Raw genomic sequence first — 18,739 nt, forward strand, 5'->3', positions numbered from 1 at the left:
AGATCTCCCCTGTGCTTCTGTAGCCTGGCTGTAGAAGCACAGGGAACGCCCAGTCACCCCACACCTCCCGGACAGCCCAGGAAGAGCAGGGGGGAGAAGATCTTCCCTGTGCTTCTGTAACCTGGCTGCAGAAGCACAGGGAAAGCCCAGCTTCCTGTGCCTCCCAGACCACCAGGGAAACGGAGGGGGTGGGGAGAGATCTTCCTTGTGCTTCTCCAGCCATAGCTGCAGAAGCAAAAGGAAAGCCCAACCAGCCCCACCTCTCCAAAAGTCAAATTGGCGCACCAAGGGAGATATTCCTCCTGCAGCTGCAGAAGCAAAAGGAAAGCCCAGATGGCCTGCACCTCTCCAACAGGGGGGAGGGGGTGTCAGTTGCTCATGGGCCAAATCCGAGCCCTTCCGGGGTCGGTCCTGGTCCACAGGCCACCTGTCTGACACACCTTCACTACAGCTATGTGACTGTCCAAGTTTAAAGTTTAACCATGATCCACCAGGGCCCATCTACACATTACAGCCATGAGATTGCAAGTTATTTCCTTTAGCAATTATTTTCAATGCACTAAGTGATTTGTCACTTGTGGAGCAGCCTGACCATGAAGAGTGGGCGTTTTTCAACATGTAACCACAAACTCTTCTTTTCAGGCTGATGCAAAGTGCTCGATTTGTGTAGTGTGCCGTTCCACACTAAACTTGCCATATAAAAATAGATTACATGTTGATAGATATATAGTACTTTCTATATGGTAGCTGTAATATGAAGACTAGGCTCTGAGCTTCTGTAAGTCAATAACATGTAGACAAAATTAATGCAAATGAATCTGCACTAAGTAAATTGCATCAAGTGCAGTGCAGGCAGCTGAGCTAACATAATGTAAAGGAGATAATTCTTGTGCAGCACCATTGCTTGCTAATGATTTAAGCAGTCTTAATAACACTCTACAAGGATTATTGTCATGCCTAATTCATTAATGTTTACAAAGTGCTGTAAAATCTTCAGATGAAATGCAATGTATTGCCTTTGTTTATGCATCCTCTATCCCAGACTTTTGCAAAATTATGAGGTGCCAAGTCAGAACAAATCTTTTACTGCCATTCAAGTATCACCACCTCACAGACTGGAATACTGTACTCTTCGTACTATTAAAAAAACAGAAACAATGCATGAAATGCTAGCGTTCCACAGCGTATTCTGTTTATAGAAGTCTTCAGAAATATGAACTGCAACATTCATTTGGACTCATTAATATTAGAGTTCATTTTAAAAGTCTGGTTTTTTGGGAGAAGGGGGATTAAAGACTTTAGATCCCTCTAAGTAACCTTTTTTCTAATCTGGACAAATAGAAAATAATGCCACAGGTTCAGAGATCATCCTATCATCATCGAAGATAAAAGCAAAATCAGTACCAAAAAAAGACTAGAGATGAAGATACACAACACTACTTACACTGATGTTAGACCTTTAGTTAATCAAAATCAGCACTACCTAACTGATCGGCAACAGTTTTCCAAAGTCTTAGGCAGAGATTGTTCACATGACCTATTACCTGATTCTTCCAACTTGAAGTGTCAGGAACATAACTTAGTACCTTCCTGTGTATAGACCAAAAGCTCTACCACTGAGCCATGGCTCAACAACATGAGGCAAACAAAGAGTTAACACTGATTTAACCCCTGATAATTGGTACTGGCCACTTAGCCACCATACTTTATTCACATAGGAATTGCTAGAAATTTTGGGCAAGTTTCGATCAATGAGCCCCAACCCTGGCACCCATAGCAACATGACACACACCAATGAGTTTCCTGGTAGTGTCCACTTCTGTAATGGATTTTGGTTTCTTACAAAACTTTGGTCAAGCAGGCCTGGGTGAAAAGATCTTGGTTAGGCTGCTTAGCTGCATAAACATTCTTTCATAAGAGATAAATGGTAAGTGGCCTTCAAAGTAAACCCCCCACACCTGGTAGGAGCTTGGTACCATCCTTAACAGGCTTCTTAATTGACAAATTCCTTACAGCTGAGCAAAAAACATTTCTGACCCTGAGCATCACAAATAAAATTTTATTACTCCTTAAACAGCTTTAGTTTTTTTTAACAATATCATGTTTTCTACTTTTCTTGTCCATCTTACCCATCCTCATACTTGTGCTTCCAGCACTATTCTAAGTATCTGCTTTCTGCTTAAATCACCAGTTACTTCTGAAAATTCAGAATTTCTTCCTGAAAGGTTGTTTGGATTGTCCCCAGGAAGATCTCCTGGAGTCCTTTCTGAAATGAGCCAACATGCCTGATGAATGAAATGGCTGAGTGTGAAAACCCTGAGTGTTTGTCAGAGTGGAAAAGAGTCTTAGGCATCTCTTTTTTCTTATCTCTTGTCTCTATTAGGATTTTCTCCAGGGCTTCACCAAATAGTTTCTCCTCCTGGAATGGGTAAGATGCCATAATATGCTTGGAATGGAGATCCATTTGGCAAGCCCTAAGCCAAATTCCCCTTCTGGCCATGGCTGCTGCTGAGAGCACTCTCGAGTAGAAGGTGAGCGTGCCCAAAGAGGTGTTAGTGAAGAACTCAGCTGCCTTCAGAATTCTGTTGGTGCCTTCTAGGATCTTTCTTTTGGCATAGGGCAACTGTTGGATAAGTCATATAGTCCATGTGATGGCTGCTCTAGAAATGAAGGATGTTGCTGCTGAAGACTTAATAGCCATGGCTGTGGCCTCATGTGTTTTCTTAAGCGCCATGTCAATCTTCTTATCCCAATTGTCACGTACTGAACCATGGCCATCCTCGGACATCATCAAAGGACTGCAAAGCTGCAAAGGGGAGTCCACTGGTGGTACCTGTAGCATCTCATTAGCAAAGCCAGTAAGTCATACAGTTTAACAAAACTTAGAAATTGACAGTTGGAATTAGGCTTGGCCCAGTCAGTCTTCAACTGACATTCAAAGAACTGAGGAAAGGGAAAAACTTCTGCAGAGGTACTGCACAGGTGGACGTACTCCCTATCCCCATCAGTTTTGCTTCTAGGGTTGGTATCTGGGCTGGGGAACTCCTCCTCATCTGGGGCCTCATGAATGTTTAGTGCTATAAGGGCTCTAGACAACAAGTATTGAAAGTCATCAGCTTTAAAGAAACATACTGATGGTTCAGAGATGCTAACATCTTCACTTTCCTAATCACACATGGACTCCCCTTCTTCCTTCTCCTCTGCTTCAAAGTCAGAAGCCATTTCCTGACCTGTGTCTGGGTCGTCACAGTATCTGCCCTGTCTGGCTTTACTTGCAGACCGCCTTGGTTTTCCAAGAAGCATCTCTAGGCTCAGTGTCCTGGTGAGGGAGGTGGGAAGGGGTGGCAGGAGAAGGAAGTCTGTGGTCCCCGAACAAAAGGCATTAAAGATCTTAGCCCTCACTATCTGCTTAAGCATTTCCATGAATTCTATAGGAAAAAGGACCTCAGTGCTGAGTACGTTATCACTCCAAAGATCTTGAGTGATGGACAAAACAGCGGCTTGCCCCAACAGAGATCACCCCAGAGTCACATATCCTGTATGGAGACTGGCATCAGACACAATACATATCTGACACAATGCAAAATGCAGATATAATGAAAAATTACATCAATACACAATAATGTAGCAAAATTGAATAATATGAGAAGCAAGCAGTTAACAGATCCTATACGCAGTCATATAGCGCACAGTCAATTTCCCTTTATATAAGACCCTGGAGAGCCACAGATACAGAAGTCCAAGAAAGGTGGATCAATAATCTGACGCAGCATGAGGTTGTTGCATAGGTATCCTTCAGTGCCAACTGTTTTCCCAAACACTGGGAGATTAAACACTGGATTGTCTGAACACAGAAACAATTTATGCTGAACAGTGAAAGAACTTCAAAAATAATGCGAGACATCCTCCCAAAAAGTGATAGTTGAGAGGTGTGTTTTGAGCGCCCTATATTACTTCTCTGTTAACTGGTCGTCTGGTTTTAGTGAGGATTAGGAGATAAAAATGGAAATCCTCTCATTAAGTAACCCAAAACATTCAGTTAGGAGCAACAACATAGTAACTATTTACAGAAAAGTCAAGAATCCTTTCCAAATGTCACGTTTCTTGTGCAGCTATTACACATACTGAGAAAGCATGCTACATGCTATTGCTATTTTGTCTGAAGAGAGGAGTGTGCATAGCACTAAACAGCTTTAGCATGTACGAATGTGCACCATCAAAATCCATTTTCTGGTAATCATCCTGAAACTGGAAAATATGCATGTTGCTTATTGTGCTTACACAGATGATCACACATAGTGCGCTCTCCCAATACATGGACTAGGATGTCAATTATGCAATATGCCTGAAAAGGGCTAATACAATAAATAAATAAATATGCTGGGTTATGTGAAGTTTAAGAGCATCATCCACAAAGCACACTGAAAAATTTTCCCTTTCCACATCTTCACATACAGTTCTGGGCTTATTCCCAAGAATAATATTCTAATTTTCTTGAGGAAAAGGTGTGAAATTTTGACAATATAAAGCAATAGCAAAGTGTTGAACTTTTTTCTTCTTTCTAGTACAGATTTGTTGTGATCCAGAGGGCTATAAATACACATCATGCTCTTTCCCTTCATTCCTTTTCAGTTTTCCTTTGAACCTGTGATGTGCAAAACCTTCAGGTGAAATCCTGTATTAAAGGCATTCATTTACCCCGAGGCAGCAGATTTCCATAGAAAAAGTAACAGTTCAGCGGGAAGTTCTCCTCCTTCCCTTTTTAGATGCAGGAAGAGATTAAAATATAATCTCAGAAGATTCAAGCAAATATTACTTGCTGCAATTATTGCACCTTGCAGATGTATAGCAACCTCCCCTCTTCCTGCCTATCCCTTTCAACCTAATAATAGTGCTATCAATGTATATATACAATACAAGATGACAAGTCCCTGTCCTGAGAACCCTTACATTCTAAAATTTGATATAAGGGATATAAAATTTGATATAACAAAGAAAGCAGAGATAAAAGGTGGACATAAACAGGAAGGGAATGTATATATTTAATCCTATTATATTCATTTAGGTTTAGTTTCAGTAGGAAGAAGGAGTAAGGGCCAAAGCAGACATGACAGCCTCTTGTGGCTGTCACAAGGATGCGTTCACCATTTTGAAGTGATCATAAAATGTGGTGAGGGCTGAATCCCAATCTCAGTGTGGCATACATTTTAAGTGCCAAAACAGCTGTGGGGAGGCGGGCAGATTTCTACTTGTTTGGCCACTTGGCAAGGTGTTGGGAGAAAGGAGCCTACTGGGCTGCAGGCACAATCAAGATCAGACCCTCATGGCATTTTAAAATGATTTTAAAATGGTGATGGCATCCTTGTGACAGGCACAAGGATGCTGTCACATCTATTGGACCTAAGTTTCTGACAAACATTTCATAAAATCATTTTGCAGGAAGTGAGGTGTTCTGGGGAGCAGTCCCAGGCATGAATGGCTTCAAGGGGGAAACAGGAGATTCATTTGAAGGAGGAAGAAATCTTGGGACAGCTAAGGGTGGTAGAGCAGAGGGATTGACAGTTATAGAATCAGTCATAGAACCATGTGGAGATATAAGGCTGAAGAGATAAAAAGGAAGAAAAAACAAAAGGCCACCATGAAGCTATACCGTGGGGCTTCTGAATATGCACAGTCCTTTCCCCTTTACTCACCAAACAGTGCACTTACCCATTAAGAAGGGAGGATGAGGATGATTAGCTTTATCAAAGCTGCCAAATAACTGGATTTTGGCAAAAGTGCTAGATTATTCTGTGTTGGGAGGTGAACCACAGGGCAGAATGCAGCACTATTATATGTGTAGAAGGTCCCAGTTTCAACTGCTGGAATCCCAAATTGATACAATCTCAGTTCACAGAACATCTGTCTTATATATCAGAGAGTCTCTCTCAGTCACAATACCAAGATACACTATCTAGAAATATGATGGCCCAGGGGGGGGGGGACCTTGTAAAAGGGCTCTTTCAAATTTTCTGATGGGAAAACTGAAAAAAATTAGGGGAATACTGAATAAAATTCTATTAAATGTCTCTCTTTTTATTGAGGGAAACCTTATAAAGCATTTCACTCATTCCACAGGTATAAAAATGAACAACACTGAGAATTTTCTTAGTTTTTCCAATGAATAATTGGGACCTTTTGGAAAACACTGAAAAATCGCCTTTTGGAACATGAGAAGTAAAAAGAGAAGGATTTACTCAAGATGTATAGTAGGAATTTTTAAAATACCATCTACAGCAATAATGATAATTCCTATGTAGGCTACATTAATGTAAATAATTTTGGCAGCAATTAATGTTATGTTTTAATGATGAAATATTAATGTTCTGAGTGTTTTCAATGTTATATAGTGTAGCTGCACTTTATCCATACTGGTAGTCCTACAAATTTCAACTGTATAGGTGTTTCTCCAAAATGTTGTAAGCCGCCCTGAGTCCGCTTGCGGAGAGGGCGGGATATAAATGTAAAGTAATAAATAAATAAATAATAAACTTTATTTTGTTTACTACAAAATTTGTTTTTTATCTTCAACTTTAACAATTTTTCCTGACTCTCAGATAGCAAAATTTAAATACATGTTCTATGGTAGCCCAGGGTGCAGCACTTCACAACTCTTTCAGGTATTGGGCATACATTTTCTCACAGAAAATGAGGACATTACAAATTTCATAAGCATTTCACATACGTACAATGTTATATGTTATAAGCCGCCCTGAGCCTGCTCCGGCGGGGAGGGCGGGATATAAATAAAATTTTGTTGTTGTTGTTGTTGTTAAGTAAGTTATAAATGATGTATTTTACGTTGTTAAATCAGTAAAAGTAGTTTAGATCTCCTAGGAAGGTAAGTATTTAAATATTTCCATTTCCCCCCCCCCCCTTCCAATTTTTCCTCCACGGCTTCAAACTTTCAGGAAATTTTACATTTCTAACACTGTCCAATGGCCTGACTTGGTAAGAGGCAGGTTTGTGCATTACCTTAACTATAACTTGGACTTCCAGTTTCAGCATGACAAGAGCAGCCGCATTCCAAAACGTCGGTCGAGGGATGAGCCAAACTGAGCAATTCTGGAGGGTCTCCATACTGTTGGGGACTCAGCAGAACACCAGTTGAGGTGCTCCGCAAAGCAAAGGAGCTTAGGGTAGCTCGGGGAGAGGTGAAGACTGACTCTCGGGCTCCCTATATACCCTGAAGCCTAGATCATTACGGACACCATTATGGTACTGTAGTTGCAACTGCTGATGACTGAGGAGAAGGCGGAACTGGCTCTGAGTGGAAGCAGAATGAAAAGAAGTATCACAGAGTGTTACAGTCCTTTGCATTGTTAAATCTGTTACTTTTTCCATAGGTTGTTCAAGGCTTAGTCTGATCTCACTCAGTGCTGCAAAAATATGTTCCACCGTCTTAGCAGTTAGCTGAGTAGCTTCTTTCAGAGTACTGTCTTCTGCTTCTATTTTTGTTGCTGGTTGTGGTATGTTAACAAATAAAGTGACAGTTTCAACAATGTGGGTTTCATCAGAGTTCTCAATGTCTGACAAGGGAGCATAAAGATTTGTAATTGGAATATTAAAAGGGGAGGCTTCCTTAGTGTCAAAGTAGTCCACAATTCTTTTCTGCTTATTCGCAGGATAAACAGCTGCATCTTTTGGATCACACATTCTTTTATTTGAGGCCATTCCCTGGTCCTATCCTTACAGCCGTACTATAGCCTGAAGCCCACGCCAGTAATTGTTAATTAAAGAAGTGTCCTCCAATATCAACGGATATTCCTTCAGGTATAATCAGAGTTGTCAGTTTAGTTTCTTTTATAGCCCCACTACAGTCCCACTGAAATTCCCATAATGCCAATACTGAATAATAAGTATTTGAAGTTTAGGCCAATAGCTGTGACTGAATCTGGCAGCAACTTCATTAACTCAGTGTTTCTGGTTTATCTTGACGAAAATAGCTCACAGCAGTTTAAAATTTATTTTAAGAATCAAATGGCAGTCGCTTCAGACCTCTGACTATAGAAAAGATTAAAAGTGTATTTTGCTTCAATAAAAGGTATTCACTCAGATCAAAAGTAGGCAAAATAAGTTTATTTGTGGGATGTTGTAATCAGTGAGGCTGTCGTCCTCCACCGGACGTCCGTCAGAAAGAAGGACCAGCATTTGCTGGAAAATAAAAGACTGGGAAAAGCATATATTTCTTTGGATGGGGGAAAACAGAAGAGAGGCCTTGTTACATATATTAATGAAGAAATTAAGGAAATTTTGTTTTGCTATGGAGGATGCAAGAATTCAGCTACTAGAAGTTCTAAAAGGGGAATAAAAGATACAGTTGGCAAACATTTATGCCCCAAATGACCATCAAGATAACTTCTTCAGAAAAGTACAGAAAATTCTAAAGAAGTATGATTATGACTATATATGTATTATGGACGATTATAATGCCGTATTTGACAATGCTGAAGACAGAAAGGCTTCTAAACCATGAGAAAGAAGTGGTAAATTACTACCCAAAAGCTTTATGTTGATGGCAGAAGAATATGTACTGGTAGACTCTTGGAGAACTTGCAATCTTATGACAAAGGGCTTTACTTTTTATTCGCAAAGACATGAATCATGGTCGCAACATGGACATGTGTTGGCTTTCAGCAATGAAGATGAAAGATGCAGGAACAACTGAAATTTTAGCTAGAACTTTCTCCGATCATAGTCCATTGGTTTTAGCATTAAAAGAGGAGCGAATAAAATACAGATGGAGACTTAACACATCAATTCTCAAAAATAAGAAATCTGTTGAGGAAACTAAAAAAAAGATACAGATTTTTTAAACTAAATGCACAAGTAGACATGCTTTATAAAACAGTTTGGGATGCTAGCAAAGCGGTTTTTGGGGGCTTGGTGATAAAATTCAATGTAACACAGAATAAAGCGAAAAGACAAAGATTCGAGAACTTACAAATTTGTCGAAACAAAAAGAAAATGATTTGAAAATAAAGCCCAATATACACAAATTGAAACAGGAGGTTAAATTGATACAGCATCAGTTAAACTTTATTTTCTTAAAGGAGACAGAAAAGATAATTAAATTTGCAAAGCTGAATTTTTTTTTTGAATGGGCCAATAAACCTGGTAGATGGCTAGCTTACCGAACTAGAAAAGAGAAGGAGAAGTTGATGAACACTTTAAAAGATAAAGTGGAAAGGAAAAATACTCAATGCAAGATATTAAAGAAATTTAAGAACAGCTATATCAGAGAACCGCAATTTGTAAGAATCAGCAGAGGGAATATCTAAAAGCACAGAACCGTCCTAAAATTAATGAAGAGCAAATGAAAACTCTGAATGAAATTAATGTGGCTCTGGCAAGTCAGAAGAAAGGGAAAGCACCAGGTTCAGATGGCCTACCAATTGAATACTATGTATCCTTTGAAGAATGCCTATTATTACCTTTTAAACAGCTCATGGAGTATATCTGGGCTAAAGAGAGATCCCAGAGTCATGAAAAAAGCTAACATCACATTGATTCCGAAAGAAGACAGGGATCTTAAAGAAAATAAAAATTACAGGCCAATTTCTTTGCTTAACATTGACAATAAAATCTTCGCCACAATTCTGTCAACAAGATTTAAAAATATTCTAGCTCTGATTATGAATCAAGACCAATCTGGTTTTCTTTCAAAAAGACAAATGAGAAATAATGTTAGAGTCATACTTAAGGTACTTGAATATTTTGAGGCTCACCCAGATAGATAGATGGCTCTAATATTTTTATATGCCAAAAAAGCTTTTGACAATTTGAACTGGCAATTTTTTATAGAGCAATTTAAGGTGATGAATTCTGGGGAATATTTTATAATTCAAATAATCTACACCAAACAAAAAGTAAGAATTATAGTAAATGTAGACACAACAGAAAAAATTGAACTTTGGAAAGGGACAAGGCAAGGTTGCCTCCTTTCACCATCACTCTTCATATTGTCTTTGAAATCTTTAAATATAGTGGTTAGAAACAATAAAGAAGTGCATGGTTTGAAAATAAAAGGGGAAGAATTTTAACTCCAAGCATTTACCGATGATTTGGTTTTTTTATTTTGGAAGATCTGCTTATTTCAATTGAAGCCCTGAAAGGAAATTTGGAGGATTTTGGAAGTGGCTGGAATGAAAATTAACCATAAAAAAACCCTAAATTTATAGTAAAAAATACGATGACTTCCACAAGCAAACAACTTGCAGACAAAGCTGGCTTTTAAAATGAAAAGAAAGTAAGATATTTGGGAGTACAGCTTGCTAACATATGGAGTTCCCTTTTTGAAGATAACTACATAAAACTGGTGAAAGAGATTGAAAAAGAACTGAATAGCTGGAAAAACCTACAGCTATCGTTTATGGGCAGGATTGCTGCAGTAAAAATGATCATTTTGCCAAAACTTTTTGGTGCCCATAACACCAAAAAAACCTCCCACAACTCTCAAACTCTTAATAAATTAACTACTACTTTTATATCGCAAGGCAAGAAATCAAGAATAAAATTTTACAAGATGTGAAGGAGAAAGGAGGCTTGGCCTTGCCACATTGGGAACTCTATAACAAAGCAAGTGTTATAGAGTTCCCAATGTGGAAAGGCCAAGCCTCCTTTCTCCAAGTGTTTTGGTTTGGGAGTGGATAAAATTAGAAAATAGAAGGTTATTGTCTATAGAGGGTCATGATCTTAAAGTGGATTGGCACGCCTTTTTGTGGTATAATATCCAGGGTCACAAGTACTTTAAAAATCACACCTATATGCCCTGTTCATACACATGTTCTGTGGAAGGCAAAGCCAGGTTACACCACAATGCGAGCAACCCTCAATAACACTTGGCACTTGTGACACTGTTGCATTCTGGACATTCTGTGCCAGGCTTGCCATACAAAACAGAGGCTGATAGCACTTTGGTCATGGTGCCTCAACTCCCAAACATGCTGTGACCCTGAGGCGCAGCATGTACCAGTATTAAGCAATGTTCCACAAATATGCATAAAATCTCTTTGTCTCTGAATGCTATGTCACCAAGCACAAGAGCTGACTCCCCCTCCCCAGCTAACCTAATCATTCCTCTAATTTTCATGGAATGCACCAATTTGGAAAAAAAGGATCTTTTCTTATGAGTTCCTATCTCTGTAAACTTTTGTCTTCTGTCAATAACACTTTCGTGTGTATCAATATCTATATTTCCTGTCAACACCCTGTCTCAAACTCCCAATTTCCATCTCAGAAATTAACTGTTTTCCTATCTCCATTCAAATAATCTAATCACTCTACCCAGTTTTAATTCTTCTTGCCCCACCTCTTCAGCAATGGGTTATCAACACCGTTAGTCATATCCAGCGCACCCAGACCCTTTGTTTGTCTCAGCAAAACCCATCAATTTGCTCCTGTACACATTGTATCACACCTCAACAACCGAATCTTACATTGTTGTAAGGAATATTGTGACCACATCTGCCCACAAGATACATTTTTGACTATTTAAGGAGACACCCTGGACATGCTCTCTGTGTTGTGTGTGTTCCTGGATCCAACCACACACCAAGATGCTGGTCATCTTCCCCTTCTCCCTCTTGACCTGGGACCTCATCAGAACACGTAGCTATGATTCTCCCCACCACCAACAACCTCATCCCCTATTTGTTCCACTAACTACTATTCTTCTGGTGTTCTTGTGTGTGTTACTTTAAATTCTGTTGGTTGTTGCAGATTTTCCGGGCTGTGTAGCTGTGGTCCTGGCATTGTTGACCTGACATTTCGCCAGAAACTGTGACTGTAACCCAGAAAACCAGAGAGAACTAAAGTTTTCCGGGTTACACCTCTGAGGATGCCAGTCACAGTTGCTGGCAAAACATATGGTCTCACAATGCCAAGACCATGGCCACACAGCCCGGAAAATCTGCAACAACCAATGGACTCCAGCCGTGAAAGCCTTCGACAAAATATAGTTTAAATTCTGTTTGTGTGTGTATTTTAAAACACTGATTTATTTTATTTCAATAAAAATCCCTTTCTTGATTATAGTTGGTTTGGTCATTTCAAAATTTCTACCTCTCTCTCTCTCTGGAGTTATTACTGGCATACACTTTGTGGGAATCCTGCTCCTAAATAGCTCTACCAGGGTCTGCCCCTGCTAAATTCCCCTATAAAAGGAAGAGATCGCCTGCATTTCTAGTAACATCTTGTTCTTGTTAGAACGTCCTTGTTAAAACTTTATTGTTGAGTCTGAAGTCACAGCTATCTCTGCAGAATAACAAGTTAATCAGAAAAGGAATGAAGTGTAAATGCATCATGCAATGCTTCTTCATCTCCCCCAAGCTCTAACAGTAGCCTATGAAAACCATTCTTTGCAGACCATTACAAAAGTATACCAACCAAGAGCAGGGTTGGTTTCTTTATCTGTCCTTAATATTCACCGGAAACTGTGAGCATTGCTCAAAGCAGGTTGCTACCATCAATTATTGAAGCATAAACATGATGGACAATATTTAGTAATAGGCACAAGATTTTAACATCCGCTGTAAAATACTTACATTTCTTATGGATCGCCTTTTCTTCTGTTTTTCAGAAAGTTCCTCTCACTTGTAATGGCTCTACGAATAAGAATGAGGTTGCTTCAGAGACAATATCTGTGTGATAAAGGACAGAGATAACTGCTAATGTGGTATACCTTTTTCCATTTATTGCAAAAAAAAGTACATTTAAACACCACACTAGGAGCACATATTTTTGTCCAACACATGAAAATCAAGGCAGGTAAATTGTGTCTACCAAAAAGGAACTTTAAAAATGGAAACATAATATAAGAATAGAAAGCAGCACAACTCTTTCAAGTCTAGAATATTTGCTGCATTCCAGGATTTTAATTCCAACTCTATATTGAAGGCTCACATAAAACCTTACAGCAAAAACTTGGCAATCATGAGGAAATCACAAACAGCAGTTGAAAATGTCTGAACTTAGAACATACAAGAATACAAGTGTGGTTGTAGTTTTAAATAACATTTTCCATCTTATCTACTCCCACCTTCACTGCTATCACACAGACAGATAATAGACCACTGACCTAGTCCAATCAACAACTGTTGTTTCCTACCAAGTACTGCCCCCCGCCACCAGGTTTCCCTAATTCCTTAATTATGTTATGCCAATCGTGCCCTCTTACCTCCCTCACACACAGGATTTTCTCTTGGTTTCTTCTTTCTTTCCATTTCAGACTGAGCAGTCTCTATTTCTATTTTCTTCTTATTTTAAGTTTTATGGCTGTCCCACCCTGTCATGTTATATTTTGACGAAAAGGGAGACCCACAAGAAACTTGAAGGTAGGGAGCATTCCCTCACCCTGGGGAGTCTACCCAACTGCACAGGGAGTCTACCTTCCCATCCCCCTTTTGCCAGCCAGGCCTGGGTTACTTGCCATAGTGAAGAAGGCCCAGGCCAAGCATCAGTGGTGGCAGCAAGGGCAGAGGAAGAAGTGGTGGCAGGGAGAGCTTGAGGAGCTCCTCAGCTCAGGTGCCCAACAAGGTGACAGGGTGCAACACTTCTGAGGCTAGATGCCTCCTTCCCTCGCTGGGTGAGGTGAAGGCCAGTGGGTATCAGTGGGCAAAGGAGCATCTGCTGGCTGTGAGAGATACCCAGGAAGGACCCCACAGCAATGGCAGCTCCCAGGGTGTCCAGCTGGCCATGGGAGGGATCTGGCAGTGGCTGCCGAGGTATCATGCTGGCCATGAAAGGAACCTTGTGGCTGTGGTGCCCCTCGGGGTGTCCTGGTGGCCACTGGAAAAGGGGGCACAGAAAGGAGAAAGACTGTGACAGGAAAGCTAGAAAACATGGCATTGACAGAGATTCTACCTTTCACATTGAGGCTATGAGGCTGTTTCCAGTATGAAGACACAAAACTACTTTATAGTGAGTTAAGTGATTAGTCTATCAAGTCAGTACTGCCTACTTAGCTAGAGGTCTTTCTAATCACTTACTACCTGAGTCTTTTAATTGGCGATGCACTTTTCATTCTCCCCATCTGGAAAGAAGGCTACTCCCCAGAACCCTAAAGGGAGAAAAACCTACATATGCGGTAACTACTGATTTCCACTTGGTAACAAATGTATCCTGATTGCTCACAGACAAAAAAAGATCTAACATTTTCCTTGCCACCTTGGTTTTTACAAGTATCTTTTCATTTGAAAACTTGATTCTAAGGAGTGGCTGTATGGCTGAAACTCAGTATCACTGACTTATCTAGGAACAAACAAAACCAGTTAAAACTTCAATTACTCCCCTTACTCTTATTTAAATTAAAACCTTCATTTGAAGTCGCATTCTAAGCTTCTGAATGGGAAGACTACTGCCTTGCAATCAGAGCAGATCCTTCCTGCTGTTAGCAATGAGTCATAAGAGCCCCCAAACCAATGCAAAGTTAGTAATATTTTCACCCCTCCTATAACAATCACAAGCTTAAACGGACAAACATGCCAAAGCAATCTTAATTCACATGGAAATGATACATTACATCCCTCCCGTTTAGCTTACATCAAAAATGTAGACAAGGTAATTCAAACAGCTGTTACTGAAACAAAAAGAAGAAAAGGTGATTTTTAAAGTCTGTATTCATCAGTTACATTCAAGGTCAAATGTCTGAAAGCTGCTGGGCTACAGGTCAAAGAGCTAGGGTCTGTTCCCTTTCAGTTTTCAGTTCTCAGAATCTGACCTAATTTATTTTCATCATAAGGTTAACTTTCATGTACATGCTGGTCAACATTTGTGCTCTGAGTTTCCCTGCTCAGCAAACCTTTGAAAACACACACCAGGTATTCTAATATTTCTATGTGGTGTTTCAACACATATCTTTTCACTTTCATCTCCACAATACCAGCAAGGCTTTTGTTGTATTTTAGGATATGCACAGATCAATGTATATTTCTTCAGGGAAGCCTATTGAACTCACAAAGAATGACTAACTGACATCAGGAACAAATACTTTTTGCTGTCGTGGAATAGTATGACATTTAGAGAAAAACCCACATTAATTAATTACATCTATGCCTACCACATGTATCAAAGCGCTATAACCGGTCCCACATATTATTCTGTGTAACTAACATATGAGGGGGGAATGCATCTGCATTACGAGACAAATTATGCACAATGTCTATACACAATATGAATAAGAAAACTGAACTTTAAAGGAATAATTGTTTTAATTAGCAGGTAAAAAAAATTGAAATTCCAAGTATGATGAGACCCATAAGAACATAAGAGAAGTCATGTTGGATCAGGACAATGGCCCATCCAGTCCAACACTCTGTGTCACACAGTGGCCAATATATGTGTGTGTGTGTGTGTGTGTGTGTGTATTATATATATACATACATACATACACACACACACTGTGGTTAATAGCCACTGATGGACCACTGCTCCATATTTTTATCCAATCTCCTCTTAAAGCTGGCTATGCTTGTAGCTGTGAATTCCACATGTTAATCACCCTTTGGGTGAAGAAGTACTTCCTTTTATCCATTTTAACCTGACTGCTCAGCAATTTCATTGAATGCCCACGAGTTCTTGTATTGTGAGAAAGGGAGAAAAGGACTTTTTTCTCTACTTTCTCCATCCCATGCATAATTTTGTAAACTTCACCCCGCAGTCGACGTTTCTCCAAGCTAAAGAGCCCCCAGCGTTTTAACCTTTCTTCATAGGGAAAGTGTTCCAAACCTTTAATCACTCTAGTTGCCCTTTTCTGGACTTTTTCCAATGCTATAATATCCTTTTTGAGGTGCGGTGACCAGAATTGTACACAGTATTCCAAATGAGACTGCACCATCAATTTATACAGGGGCATTACGATACTGGCTGAGTTGTTTTCAATTCCCTTCCTAATAATTCCCAGCATGGTGTTGGCCTTTTTTTATTGCAATCGCACACTGTCTTGACATTTTCAGTGAGTTATCTACCATGACCCCAAGATCTCTCTCTTGGTCAGTCTCTGCCAGTTCACACCCCATCAACTTGTATTTGTAGCTGGGATTCTTGGCCCCAATGTGCATTACTTTGCACTTGGCCACACTGAACCTCATCTGCCACATTGACGCCCACTTACCCAGTCTCAACAGATCCCTTTGGAGTGCCTCACAATCCTGTCTAGTTCTCACCACCCTGAGCAATTTAGTGTCATCTGCAAACTTGGCCACTTCACTGCTTACTCCCAACTCCCAACTCCAAATCATTAATGAAGTTAAAGAGCTTGGGACCCAGTACTGAGCCCTGCGGCACTCCACTGCTTACCATCCTCCAATGCGAAGACTGCCCATTTATACTCACTCTCTGCTTCCTATTAATTAGCCAGTTTTTGATTTACAAGAGGACCTGTCCTTTTACTCCATGACCCTTGAGCTTACTAAGGAGCCTTTGATGAGAAACTTTATCAAAGGCTTCCTGGAAATCAAGGTAAACAACATCTATTGGGTCCCCTTTCTCCACATGTTTGTTCACCCCCTCAAAGAACTGTAACAGGTTAGTGAGGCAAGATCTTCCCTTACAGAACCCATGCTGAGTCTTCCTCAATGACTTGTGTTCATCTATGTGCCTACTCATTCTGTCCTTGATAATGCTTTCTACCAACTTTCCCAGTATTGAAGTCAGACTGACTGGCCTGTAATTTCCCGGATTTCCTGGATCTCCTCTGGAACCCTTTTTAAAGATGGGGGTGACATCTGCTACCTTCCAGTCCTCAGGAACGGAGGCAGATTTCAATGCAAGATTACATATTTTTGTCAGGAGTTCCACAAGTTCAACTTTGAGTTCTTTCAGAACTCTTGGATGTATGCCATCCGGGCCTGGTGACTTATCAGTTTTTAATTTGTCTATCAGTTATAGGACCTCCTCTCTCATCACCTCAATCTGACTCAGGTGCTTCAACACCCCTTCCAAAATTAGTGGTTCTGGTGCAGGCAAACACTTCTCATCTTCTACAGTGAAGACGGAGGCAAAAAATGCATTCAGCTTCTCAGCCATTTCCCTATCCTTCTTCAATAATCCTTTTATTTAATTAGCCTTCATCATCCAAGGGCTCCACTGCCTCCCTGGCTGATTTCCTGCTTCTAATGTATTTGAAAAAATGTTTATTGTTGGTCTTTATGTTTTTTTGCAAATACTCCTCATAGTCCCTTTTTTTCCAGCCTGATCACAGTCTTGCATTTGATTTGCCACAGCCTGTGTTCCCTTTCATTAACCTCTGGTTTGGATTTCATGGAGAATTGACGAGCTTTCCAGTGGCGGAGCTCACCAGACCCTCTATTCTGGACAGAGAAGGTGTTTTAATACCTGCTGCTTACATCATCTAGGCAAGATGATGACCAAGATATGCTTAAAGTTCTGAGGAGAGGTACTTTGGCTAATGAGAAATCCCAGGGGGGTTTCTTTTTGGCTTTGAAGAGTCTCCAGAGAAGAACTGCTTCCAACGTCTATAAAGGGTATCTGGGGTTGTTAAATAGACATAAATTCAACTTGTGCCAAGCTTCTTAAGGGCTAATTAATCATGGATGAGAAACAGACCAATGTGTTTGATGTCGGGTCTTCAAAGGTAAAGAGATTTTTATCTGTTGCTCCGGGACTAAATTGGGAAATATTTGGAAGGCAAACGAAAGTCTGGACACATAAACAACTTGTAATAATAAAGGAGGAGGAGGAGGGGGAAATCTTGGACTGAGTTAAACAGATATAAGGCTTAAAAAAGGCAAAAGCTGATATTGTTTGGAATTTTTGTGGTCACTCCCCCCGAGAGTGAAAGAACTGCAGATCAACAAGTCATTACAGGAAATGACATCTGGGAACATCGTGAGACTTCAGAACCATAGATAACAAGACTTTGTGTGAAGTGTGGGCGGAAGAGGCCATCAAGAAAAGGGAAAACTACAGGTTTTTTTAAGCCCCTCTAGGACTAAACCATACAAAAACATCGAGCACCGTTTTGGGAAATGATAACTTTTAAAAAATTAATATCTGGACCCAGGGGCATAGGAGGACGGCGATTTTGGGCTTTTCTGAAAGGGCATGCCCTAATCTATAAGACTAGACCATTTTAAAAGAACTTGGTGACTTCAATTGTAAAGCCTATATTTATAATGGGAAGGCAGTAATGTCAGCCCAAAAACCATTACAGATGATCCAAGACACTAGAAGAGGGCATAAAGGCTGATAAAAAAGAACAGATGGATGCCATGGAAGCTAGATTGTCTAAACTGATGAAAGATTCTATAAGTGATTGTAAGAAGGAATTAAAAAAAGATATAGAAGTTCTCAGTAAAGAGTTTAAATCAGTATCCAAAAAAATCCAAGAGGTGGAAGAGAAAGTGAAAGACCATGAGGAAAGAATTAATACAGTGGATTCCACTATTAAAAAATTGCAGGACAAAGCAATACTGCAGGACTGCAAATCAATGGAAAATCAGATACGTTTGAGAGGTGTGCCTGAAAAGGATGGTGATTTAATATCATAATAAGGATTATTGCAGAATATGGATACATAATAAGGATTATTGCTGAATATGTTGGAGATGATCCTGAGGAGACTAATTACTTTTATGACTATATTTACAGGGTCAATTCAGAATATGCAAGGAAAAATAAACTACCAAGAGATGTGGTAGTGAGATGTGTAACAAGAGACGTGGTGGGAAGGATTCTAAGA

At 39.9% G+C, this 18,739-nt stretch overlaps 1 protein-coding gene across 1 annotated transcript in view; it reads right to left on the reverse strand.

Moving 5' to 3' along the window:
* The window catches only part of FOXP2 (forkhead box P2), a 919,977-nt gene that overhangs the window by 767,326 nt on the left and 133,912 nt on the right, over positions 1–18,739 (reverse strand). The window contains exon 2 of the mRNA XM_060244871.1: positions 12,585–12,680. The gene's annotated coding sequence lies outside the window, so the exon portion shown is untranslated. The remainder of the gene's footprint in view (positions 1–12,584; positions 12,681–18,739) is intronic.

The sequence above is a fragment of the Heteronotia binoei genome, chromosome 8 (assembly GCF_032191835.1).
Source record: "Heteronotia binoei isolate CCM8104 ecotype False Entrance Well chromosome 8, APGP_CSIRO_Hbin_v1, whole genome shotgun sequence".
Taxonomy (NCBI): domain Eukaryota; kingdom Metazoa; phylum Chordata; class Lepidosauria; order Squamata; family Gekkonidae; genus Heteronotia; species Heteronotia binoei.